The sequence below is a fragment of the Egretta garzetta genome, unplaced genomic scaffold (genome assembly GCF_000687185.1).
Source record: "Egretta garzetta isolate BGI_Z169 unplaced genomic scaffold, ASM68718v1 scaffold647, whole genome shotgun sequence".
NCBI classification, from domain to species: Eukaryota; Metazoa; Chordata; class Aves; order Pelecaniformes; family Ardeidae; genus Egretta; species Egretta garzetta.
The window spans coordinates 230653-241308 of NW_009260191.1; positions in this window are offsets into that span (position 1 = coordinate 230653).

Genomic DNA, 10656 nt, shown 5'->3' on the forward strand with positions numbered 1-10656 from the left:
TAAAAAAAAAAGCAAAAGAGAGATCTGTGGAGGATGAGTCAATCATGACAATATTTCTCGGTCTTACTTTTTTTTTCCCCTACTATAGGTAGGTCAGTACATGTGACTCCTTGGTAATGAAAGCTGACTTCTCTTTCCCATGCCTACTCTCAATGGCAGGAAGAAATCATGGCTCAGCAGGAGGAGTAAAAGGTGTGTTGGTAACCTCCTTCAAGAATGCTCCTTCTAATATGGAGCTCTTGAGCTTTTTAGGAAGAGTTTCTTTCTGTCTTTGCTACCCTGCCAAGATTCCTCTCACTTCTCCCAGTCTCACAGGGATGCAGCAGCCTTGGAAGAAACAACAGAAAGAGCAGAGGGAATCTCCTGGCCTTTCTGTTGAACCCAGGGATTGATGTGTGCTTAGAAACGCAGTGAAAATGTACTTAAGAGCAGAGATGCTTATTTAGGGATGATTTCATAGAAAATGATTGATTCCACTATGCCTGGCATCTGGCCTGTGAAGCTAATGGGGAATGATTAATTTAAAATTATGTGCTGCACTGCGAACAGCCGGAGAGAGCTGTTCTCCTCCCAACCCTTTATCGAAAAGGGGCAGAGAAGGAAGGGTCCAGGGGGAAGCTGCAAATATGATGTACGGGAAAGCTCAATGTGCGGCTGCAAAGCTCAAGTCGGTAGCTAAGATCTCAGCTGGTGTGTGTAGACCCAGCTCCACTGAAAAGAGTCCCTGGCACAGAAGGGAAAGTGCTATGAGAATTACACATGTTGGCTTTCTCATCCAGCTGGTTGCTCGTTCCATCATTGTTTGGTGCTCTCAGCATTGCACAAGGAGATATTTTCACTTGAGCAAGCCAATATGTTGATCTTGCATGAACTGCTCACCCACACACTTTGACCCATCCCACTTTTTTGTGTGAAAGGAGCGCGCTGGCAGGAAATTCAGGCATGCGTTCTTGCAGTAACACCTGTCAACAGTTTTAGGCTCAGTTTGACCACTTCAGTTGGGTTTGGTTTGTAGTTTGGTATGTAGTTACAGCATATTAAAAACTCATGTGACTCTCTATCCTTTTAAGTGAGCTTGCTGAAAGCTGTACAATAGGCACCATACTCACCATCTACCATACTAATGTACATTGAACACCTCTGGACTTGGGGAAATAAATTTTCAAAATTTGTGAGCTTCTATTGGAGCCAATAAGAAATGTCTTACTTCCTTCAGCGGGAACGGAGACAAACCAAGACTATAGTCTTCTGAAAAAAATCTACCTAAAACTGTTCAAAATATGATTTAGCATACAGTCATTCAAGTACAATAATCTTTTTAGAAGATCCTCTGCCAATTGCTCTTTTTCTCTTGCTGATGGACTCCCGATGGTGTGAAATATTTAGGGGAGTAAGTACCTTTAAAAACTGTGGAGGTCAAAGAAGATGGGAATGGAAACTTACTGGAAAAGGGGAGGATTGGAAGGAGGAGTTAGGGAATTACAGACACATCAGCTTACCTTCAATTTCCTGAAAAATCCTGGAACAAATAATCAAACGATTTGTAAGCATTTAAGAGAAAACAGGGAGATTAGTGACAGCCGACATGGATTTGTCAAGAACAAATCATGTCAAACCAATCTCATTTTCTTACATGGCAGGGTAACAGGCTTTGAGACAGGGGAAAACAGTTCAAGTCCTAAGTCTTGACATTAGTTAAATTTTTGATGGGACATTCTCATAAATGAGCCAAGGAAACGTGGTACATATGAAGTTATAAATGGCTGAGTGCAAATTATTTCAGAGAATAATTCTCAGTGGTTCACCAGTAAAGTGTAAGGGATATTGTGTGAGAGCTGGTGCATTATTCAGTATTTTCAATGGACTAGAAAGGATATTTTTTTACCCTTGGAGGCAAAGCCATGCAAGGGTGGACTGCAGAGACAGGGCCAGAGTTGCAAAGGATCTTGAGATACCAGAAATACAGGCTGAAAAAGGCAGGAGACTTTGATTAGGATGAGTACAAGGTGCTAGGCTCAGGAAGGAACAAACAGCGTCACAAATACAGGCTGGAGAACAACTGGAGAACAGCTGGAGTTCTTTGGAAAAGATCATTAAGAGGAGCCCTTTCTCTCCTTTTAGCCATCAGGAAGCACCAGCTGGAGCCCAGCTTTGGGCTTTGCTCTGCATGAACCATGGGGGCTAACTCAGGAGCGTGCAGAGTAACACACAGCGATGAGCAGAGGGCTTGAAAACAGGACCTGGGATGGAAAAGTGAGCATGCTGGGGTCAACTAACACAGGACACCATAATCTTTTCTTCATGTCCGTGATGGACCGGACAAGAAATACTGACCAAGAGAATTCTGAAAAATGTCTTAAATGTGTGGACAGTGCAGTCTTGCAATAGCCTCCTGGAGAAGGCTATCATGGAAAGCTTTTAAGAACAAAAAACATACAGCTGATCCTTACTTGCTACACAGGAATAGATTAGAGAAGGTTCTTGAAGTCTTTTTGTACTCTGCTTTTATTAAAATTCCAGCATTATAATAACCTTTTATTGTCAAAAGCAGATTTTACATCACAGGCACATGTGTCAAACGGAGAAGCTAATGCCGTACCACTCCTTATGTTAACTTCACTGGCAGGGCACTGAGAGAAGAATGAGCAAAGTATTTTGTGTCTGCTAATCTAATTAGATTAAAAGTTACATTACGCTGAGTATTGAACAAATATTTCAGTGTAAAGTGTTGTATGAAACTGTCACTCACTTCTCTTAGATGACACCGTGGCGATGCTGATCTTGTCATCTCTCTTCATCACGCTGTAGATATTTAAGATAACCAGAAACAGAAACTCCAAAATGCTTCAGGGAATTAGGCAATTTAAAACATCATCCTTCTTAAAATTTATTACTGTGCATGCATAAACCCATTTTTACTCACTTAAGACCAGTACATGCAGTACTTGTATTTGATTTGGGGTTATTCACAACATTAAGCTTAGATGTGGGTTTAAGGATATGGCTGGCTGGGATCTCATAGTTTTGCCTTGATTTTTCTCCCATTCACCCTGAATCAAATCCTGATGCCACTGAACAATAACTCAGTGCTGATTTCTCTGGGGCAAGGATGCAACTCATACCACCTATCCTATGCGGAGGCTCAGCTGGCTCACGCGGGGCCAGAGATAGGCAGTGGTGTTTTGCTTTTCGTTTCCACATTCCTTTCTGAGGCAGAAGAGTGCTGCCTGCGGTGCTCAGAATAGTTCAAGGGAATTTTTTTAATACGTTCAAAAATATCCTCCAAGTAAGCCTTGGCAGTATCTCCTGCACTGCCTGCTACCGATACTCAGGGCATCAGGAGCGGCTGGAATAAAAGTTGCCTGGGAATCTCACCTTTGCCCTTGTTTTGATGTGCAGCAGAACCAAAATTCAGATTTAGATGAACATTCAGTCTTGTTTCACTGTATATTTTCCCTGAAAGGAAAATCCCAGGACCCTTGATGCTCTGAATGCTTTTACTCTGCCCTTCACTGATGCCCTGTCATGACTCTGGACAAATCTGTTGCAATCACGGTCTTGACCTAAAAGTTGTTCATCAGAAAAAAAACCAAACCAAGAACTGGCTGCTACAGCCTTTGCAACAAACAGACAACATTTAATGGTCAAGCTGTCAGCATGGTGGTGGACTTCTACAGTGGAAACCTCTTTCTCCAGGACAGGACTGCTGGTTTTAATCTCTTTCCTGCTTTTATTTCTCCTCTCCTTTAAAATGGGGATGGTAACTTCTACATTCTCCAAGGCATTTTGAATGGCTATTCCATGTTACCCAAGCACTGAGTGAGCACTGCTAGCCAAAACCAAAGCTGTGGGCATTTCAGGGGTATAGACCCTGAAAAGGTGATGGGGACACACGGAAGGAGAACATGGCTCATTTTGGCTCATGCTAATAATCTATCTAGCCCCGTGTTTGCGTAGAAAACCACCTACTTCTCTGCAGGACAGAGGATGTTCTGTCGATCCTTGGCTTCCTGGGTGATCTCTGGGATTCCGGCTCTGTTTTGTACATGCACAGAGCAACCCTTTAGCACAGCTAGTGCAATGCTTCTCCCCAAAACATCAGAGCTATGAAACGCGTGCCTGGTGAGGCCGAAGGGCAGCCAGAAAGCTGTGAAGCTGAACTCTGCATGTTGTGTTGGCTCAGCAGGCAGGAGGTGGGGCTGAGGGCAGGGCTGGATGGAGAGCAGCTTTTGGTCATGCTCAACGTATAAGCTGTGTACAAGTTTGTCAGGATCCTCCATCAAGAACAAGGTTTCCAGAAATCCCACGCAAACCTCAAAATCCAAGTGACCGATAATTCTGCAGGGAAAAAGAACGTGCCTTTGAAGAAACGGTTAGAAGACAGCCTTATTCAAGAAGTAGCGATCTCCTCAATCACTCTTAAAACTCTTCTGTAATTACAACTGGGAATATAGATTTGGATCCGATTTGGTCTGTGCATCATTTCCACATTGTCAGGTAATGGCTATTCTGCTCTGCGGATGGTAGCAGTACCTCTTGCTCCTTGGCATAGCAGGAAGTCATCGTGCAGCAGACAGTGGAACAAGGGGTAATTTATCCTGTAATGTAACTGCTTACTGGGAAGCCCGTTGTCAAAATCTCGTTAGATCCATTGGGAGAGCATAGGGGAAAACTTTGCAGGCAGTGGCATAGTGGGACTGCTTGAGCCCGTGTGATTTGGTGCTCCCCGCCAGGCTGACTGCAGGGAGCCTTCAGGCTGACGTGCTGGGAGCGGCAGTGAGAGCCCTTCCTCCCTCTGCCCCACCACTCTGCAAGGATGAGGATTATGGATGGATATTTAGAGTGGCCCTTTCCATCCCAGGCTGGAAAGACAGGGCTTCCTGCAAACAAAGCCTCGTTGGGGTTTATCCTGTGGGATGTGCCAAAAGCAGTTTGCAGGAGCTATCCTTGTGAGACTTCAGTGCATGTTCTGCATCCAGTATAAGTACTGATGTGGCAAAAGGTAAGTTTTACCTGTGCCTGTGTGATAACCCTGCTTACACTACACGATAGCAGTCGGTCTGGCTTGGGCCACATATTAACTTGGCACAGAGACGCTTGAGAGGATTTTGAAGAGCGATCAGGAATTGCAATTCCCTGATGCGTGCGGGGTGTCCGAGTGTCTGCATCAGAATGGGTCGGGCGCTTCAGCACGACGAAGGAGCGTCGAAAGCTGGAGGCACCGGCCCCAGCTACGCAGAAGCTCTTGAAGCCTGGGTCTGCCGGCTCACAGTCCATCCGAGCTCGCCCCAGCCGCCGTGCTGAAGGAACCTTGATTATTGCCTAATTTGAGCCTAGGGAATCAGCCGTAACGAGTAGGTGATTGAATGAATCATGCCTCGCTTTCTTTTCCCCAACACAGCAATTCACCCACATTTGTTCATTACCCAGACTTGTTTGCCAAATAATTTATGCACATAATTTCGGGTGGGTAATTCATTCATATGCAGCCGGGGTGAGTATTTAGCAATTGAAATGAGAAAGTCAAGATGTTTTGTTTGGGCTCACAAGTTTTTGTTTCTTGATTAAACTCTCAAAATCGTGTTGTAGGGGTGAATGCTCGTGTCAGTGAATTCAAAGTGTAATTTCTGCATTTATCCGCTAATAAACACATATATTCATGATGTCTTCAGTTGCTAGTAAACATATTGATTGCAACATCTATGAAAAGAGAACACAAAGGGAGCCTAAATTAAACTGATTATTTAAAACAATAAAACATGAAAAACTAACCTGTTGTGTGATCTTTTAATTCTGCATGAAAGAAAAAAAAAAAGGCTTTGCTGAAATCTGGCCAAAAAGTAAAGTGATAAAATGAGTACTGGATGTTTTCCAGCATCCTCTGAAACATTCAGGGTAGAAAATGTCAAACTTCCTGAATTTGAATATTATAAAGAGAAAAAATAAGCATCAGAAATGTAACCAAAGTGTCTTAGGAACACAGTAATGCTTACCAGAGGAATGGAAAGTGGTAAATGTGACACCAGATTTTGACATCGTTATGTCACGGTGTAAACCTATGACTGACTCCATCTTGAGTACCTCAGTTCCGGCTCCCTTATGGATATAGAGGGGGGTATATATACATATATATTTGGGGGCGGATCGGCCTCTTCTCCCTGGTAATGGACGATAGAATGAGGGGGAATGGTTTGAAGTTGTGCCAGGGCAGGTTTAGGGTGGACATTAGGAAAAACTTCTTCACCGAAAGGGTTGTCAGACTCTGGAATGGGCTGCCAAGGGAGGTGGTCGAGTCCCCATCCCTGGAGGTATTTAAAAGACCAGAAGATGAGGTGCTTAGGGATATGGTTTAGTGGTGGGATGGCAGGGTTAGGGGAACGGTTGGGCTTGATGGTCTTAAAGGTCTTTTCCAACCAAAGCGATTCTATGATTCTATGATTCTACAGTGGAACTATGAATGGCAACAGTTTATGTGGGTTTAAGAGGCCAGAGAGAAGCATCGGCTCGGGGCTTCTTACTGTCTGCAAACCCCTTTGGCTCAGGGAGTGCCCAAGAGGCAAACTGGTGGAGGCTGAGATAGTATGGGAGGAAACACACTGCGCTTCTCCTGTTCTTGCTCTTTTCCTCGATGTTCACTTTGGCCAGTGCTGGAGAGAAGATAAAAAGCAAGTGCGGGTTGAATCAGTCTGATTCAGTGCCGTTATGATGCTGGGTGATGCAAGGGGTACCCTGGAAACCACAGACTGGCGGGTCTGGTTTCTGTAGCAGGCAAACTGGGAAGATGTATCATCTGATTTTACACTAGGATACTTGGAAATATTGGAGACCAGGGAAGATCAGTCACTCCAGAAAGCTTTTTAGCAGGTTTATCGCAATAAATGCTTTGAGAAATGTCATTATCATGGGGTAAAAAGGAAGCCCTGTCAGGGATTACTATTTTTTTAAAGACAGGAAAGAAAGTACAGAAATAGTGATCATTTTTCACCATGGAGAGTTTATCAAGCTGGGTCCCCTAAAGGTCTGCTTAAACTGTTCTGATTATTTGGAGCTGACCAGGAGAGAAAGGGATTTCTGAGGTGCCAGAGCTTGCTGGGAGTACACAATTACGTGGGATTGTCAAAGCTACAGATTTATGTCAAGGGAAGAGAACAGATCCCAACTCCTAGTGACTGCAAGGTAAGCTCCAGGGAAATTCTATGTTGATAAGTTCCAAATAATAAATACGGGAAAGGCAATTAACTATATATATGTAATGATAGACTCTAATGGCTGTTACCTGCTGAGGAAGGAAGTCTGGGTAGCAGTATTGATAGTTCTATGGAAACGAAACTTCAATTCCCAGCAAAATTGAAGAAGATGAGTAGTAGACTAAGTAGAGGAAGACACAATCTCTCTCCTAACATAATCCACATTTTTTTCTTAAAGACCATTGGAATAACTGATAGGCATTTAACACTCAGTTATTTGTCAGCCTGATCATTGTTGAATATAACTCTTGCGGTCATCCAGTGTTGTTGACAGCACAACCTCATCTGTAAGGTGTAATCCAAGACATTTGAAAATAATATATACTTATATGGAAAAAACCCCATCACCGTGATTAGTTTATTGTCTACAATATTTGACTCTTGTATAAGTGGGATGAGGGAAAGAAAATTTCTCCAAATCTATTCTTTGGTGGGAGAGGCAGATTGGAGCTGGGAAGCCTGGTCAGAATATGCTCCCCAAGTCTGCTGCACCCCAAAGCAGAGGGAGAAGACTTTTAAGTGCACACACAGAGGTCATCAACAACCTCCCCCCACGAAAGGCCTGCAGAAACCAACTCTGCTGAATGAATACACAAAAGCTGTTCAAAATTAACTTATCTGGGAAGCTGCATAGATGAGAGCCAGAACCACTGCTGATGAAATAGCCAGCTTGCTTCCAGAATGTTCTCTGCTCTAATGCTTTCATGGCATGTATATGATGTTCAATCCTCCCACCTATATGCGTAAGAAAAGGTGATGTCAAGAGCAATGAGCAGATAGGGCAGGCCACCAGTCCCGTTTAGACAGTGGACCAGGAGGAACCCTGCCCTTCAGACGAGCAATATGTCATTTTGCTCCTGGTAGGCTGTGAGCACTTTTTGAACCGAATGTTTATCTTGGCCATCTTATTTTGCCTGGATCCCACGCAGAGAAATGGCTGTGTCCAAGTAGGCTGATACAGATGGCAAGTGCCGGCAGAGTTTGGGCTTCATTTGCAAATGGAAAATGACAGGGAGCTATTGCCAACCTGAATCCATCTTCCCCATCACCTTTGGTTTGAGGGAGCTCGGCTTGGCACCAAGCCCAAGACTTGGCAGCTTGGCTTGATTTCAACAGTGGCTCCCAAACAGCTCCATCCAAATACCCATGGATGTGGGAGTGTTCAGCTCCGTATCAGACCTCAGATCCTTGGTGTGAGCCCACCATATGGTATTGTGAAAACTCTCAACCCTGTGCAGGTCAGCAACCACTTTTATTGGTCTGGTACATACGTCACTGTGAATTTAAAAGCACAGAGCTTTACTCTGAAGCCCCTGAAGACAAAAACCTCTTGCCTATGTGTTGGGCCTTGCAGCTGGTGTTGGCTGCAGAAGGCTGCCCATCTGTGCAGAAGGTGAAGCCGTGCAGCACTGACTCACCCCTCTGCCACCTCCTACTTCTGGCAACAACCGGCAGGGGCTGATTCAGAGGGCACTGACAAAACAGAGGGCTTGCTGTAAGGGCTTGGAGTTGATGCTCAGATGATCTGAGATCAAGCCATACGCAGAGCAGTCGTTCCCAACTGAGTGAGTGATACATGGATGTGAACAGTCCTGCATGGAAGGAAGGTCTCAGACAGCAGGAGTGACTTTCCAAATCAGTTTGGCTTCCCCTAAAATAATCCCCCAGGTGATACCTTACCCCAAAGTATCATACAAACACGTGTCATATCCAGACAGTGGAGGTGAGATTTGCTGACCAAACGCAACCTCTGCAAGCATCGACACCTAGAGCTGGACTAGACACCCTTGGCTCCCTTTACACGGGCTGAAACATGCTTTTTAGTCCTGCAGCCCTTGCTCACGCTACAGCCACCAACTGAAGCAGTTCAGATGGGTCTTGCCCTAGAAATGCCTATTTATGATAAAGAATCGGACTAACCAGCTCGGATGAAGTTAGCAGTTAGGACACCCCGTGAAGCCTGGTGAGAAGAATCCCACCCTGCAGACACAGGGACTCATCTCCAGAGTTTAAGGAACATTACCGATTCCCAGTGCTATAAGCCTGGAAATAAAAATGTCCTTGGGGCAGAAAACCCCTACCAGGACACGTAACAAAAGACAGTGCCTGCTCCAAACTCCTGGTTCTTCTCTCCAAGCCTACAGAATATCATGGCTGGTCCTTGGATGAAAGGAGGACCAAGACTCTCTCAGAGTACCTAGACCTCATCTTAGTGGTTCAGGCAAAACCCAGTTTAGCTGGGGGCAGGGCGGGTGCAGGATGGAGGGAGCAGTAATGGTTGGGGGCTGGGAGCAGCGGGGTGGCTTCCAGAGAGGACAGCGATGTTTTGGGGGATCCTGTGTGGGTAGGAAAGTAGAGCCAGGACCCTTCTCCTGGAGATGAGGAGGAGAGGTTTTAACATAAACTCAGTGAAATGCTAACATTTTCTGAAATCTGTGGTCCAGGCACACTCTTGTGGTTAGAGAGAGATAGTGCACACTTTGAACGAGGCCATTTCTGCACACAGCGGCCCAGAAGAGCCAAAGTGGCCCTGTGGCTTAAATGCACTGCAGCCACTGCATCCATAATGATCTGGGCTACTGCAGTAGTCCCCCAAAATGCTTTAAAAGCCTGCGTGAGTGCTTTTACCGGGCTTTGGCTCAGAGTGCCCTGCATGCCCTGAGGCTGTTAATACTTCAGCACTGTGGATATTAACCTTTCTGCAGGAATGAGCCTGGTTCTGGGGAAAGGGGCACCCCAGCTGCTGGACCAAGGGGTGGGGGTTTGGGGTCCCCACTCAGTTAAGAGGGATGGGATTCATGCCACCCCCACACAAGGCATCCTGGATGACTTTATTTATCTTGGGAATGGGCAGCTCTGCCTACGCATCCTCTCCAGGTGAGCAGCTTTGGATGCTCTCCATCTCGCCCCCCGTGGCCTTGGCAGTTGGCCTGGCTGTGCTGAATCTCCTCTGCCTCTGCTTTTATTGGTTTCGCTGGTTTATTCCCTCCTTCTGACCAGCTTGCCACATCTCCTAGCCATCTGGAAAACACAGAGGCTCTGGCCCTGCTGTGCCAACTACATGGGCTGCGCTGCTCATCCAGCCTCTCTGCTTTGAAAAAAAGCCTCTTGGTATGGCTCTGATCTGTGGCTTTTCAGAGCAGGCGGTGTAAGGACAGAAGTCCCTGTGAGATCAATGAGAAAAGCTGTCTCATGCTTCCAGTCTGAGCTACATATATACATGGAAAGAGAGATATGAATGGGAAATAACTGGGAAATTACTTGAATTCATCGATATTCTTACCCAGAGGTATTGCTGGTTGCTTCCTATCTGTATTTTACAGGTAACCCCTGATAGAATCATAGAATGGTTTAGGTTGGAAAAGACCTTTAAGATCATCAAGTCCAACCGTTACCCTAACCCTGCCAT